Below are 1,908 nucleotides of genomic sequence, written 5' to 3'. Positions count from 1 at the left end.
ATTGGGGCCATTTTTACCTACCTGTCATATGGGGCCATTTTTACCGGGGCCATTTTTTCCGGGGCCATTATTTCCGGGGCCATTTTTTCCGGGGCCATTTTTTCCGGGGCCATTCTTACCGTACACCTATTTTTCCATCTTGCGTCCAGGTGGCTTTGATAGAGTTTGCATATTTAGTCTTCACGTCACGCAGTAGCTTCGATCGTTTTAGGGTCAGATTTTCATGCAAAAAATATTGTGTGTCCTTGAAACGTTTCTTTACCTTAAAAACCTCGCTTCTCTTGTTATAATTTGTGAATTTAATGATTATACTCCTAGGTTTAGCTTCGTCAGTGCCCCTTTTGTGACCCAGTCTATGCGACCTATCAATGTCGGCACTGTCAATGCAGACATTTAGCTTCTCTTTAAATAGTTTAATCACTTCCGTGTCCGTATTTTCATTTAAGGTTTCTGGAACACCATGTAGTATTAGGCAATTTCGTCTGGAATACTGTTCTGCTTCGTCAATATCATTTTCTAGTTCAGTAATTCTTTTTTATAGATTAGATATTTTAAAGTTGGTTTCGTTAATGTCAAAATGTAGATCTGAGTCTCTAATTAAGACCATAAGCTTACTGAAGTTGATCTTGTACAACATTAGGTACTGCTTCAGCAATTTTCCTCATGAATAGGGAGTCCGATGCAAGGCATTTGTGCAATTCTGAATCAATCAGGGGTGGATCCAGAAGTTTTGGTTAGGGGTGGGGGGGGCTATAGGTATATGGTATATGTGTAAAGTGCCTCCAAGTGCCTGCGGAGGCTAGGTTTGGGAGGAGGTGTATCCGCCCGATAAGATGGGGTTCAGAGGGGTAGGTGAACGCTTTAGCTATTAGATGTATGTATGTGTGTGTGTGTGTGTGTGCGTATGTATGGGTATATGTATGTATGTATGTATGTATGTATATATATATACATATATATATATATATTTTATTATGATGTACACCTGATGAAGGCCTATGGCCGAAAACGTTTTAAAAGACTCTACAACCCCGTACGCATGTTGACGCTGATCGAATACCCATCATCCTGACTTACCATCCTACGACTACCAAAATCTTCACCATTTTAAAGAATAATTTCGATATACTTTTATCAGATGAAACCACAAGTGCGATCTTCCAATCTCCTCCACTTCGTTCATATAGAAAAGATAGGAGTTTGAGAAATAGTCTCGTCAGCTCATCCCTCAGGTCTACTGATGATTGTTCAGGATCAACTGTTTCATGCCATAGGCCTCGTTGTAATACTTGCGCACACATCTACTCCACCAATATTCTTAAAGGACCATCCGGCACTCATGCTATCAAGGACACTTTCTCATGCACTTCCATCAATCTCATATACGCTATTATCTGTATTAAATGTAACCTTGTATACATCGGCGAAACCAAAAGGAGAATGGCAGATCGTTTTACTGAACATCTTAGAGCCATCCGTCTCCGGCAAGCTGGTTTACCCATTGCATCGCACTTTAGTCATAACCACAGTAAAGAAGATATCAAGATCACTGGTGTTTCTCTCTGTCAAGGATCCGACACTATTAGAAAAAACTTGGAGCAAAAATTGATTTTTAAATTAGGCACTATTGCTCCCTCCGGTCTTAATGTATCTTTTAATGCTTTTAAGATTTTATTTCTATCTTGTTTGGATTTGGATTTTGGACCATGTGTTTGATTATTGTTGCTTTTATTGATCAGCTCTTTTTATTTATATACTGTTTATATATATATATTTTTTTTTTTCATTTTTATATTCATATAGGCCTACATATTATTTCTTCTTATATATAGTTTATATATATGTATATGATTTTTACCATAGTATATTTTTCCCGCGTTTTTATCTTGACTGCTGTCAAGCTTGTAG

This window comes from Anneissia japonica, unplaced genomic scaffold (genome assembly GCF_011630105.1).
Source record: "Anneissia japonica isolate Jap-2015-1 unplaced genomic scaffold, ASM1163010v1 scaffold14148_len48299_cov114, whole genome shotgun sequence".
NCBI lineage: Eukaryota > Metazoa > Echinodermata > Crinoidea > Comatulida > Comatulidae > Anneissia > Anneissia japonica.
This window is presented reverse-complemented; position numbering follows the sequence as displayed.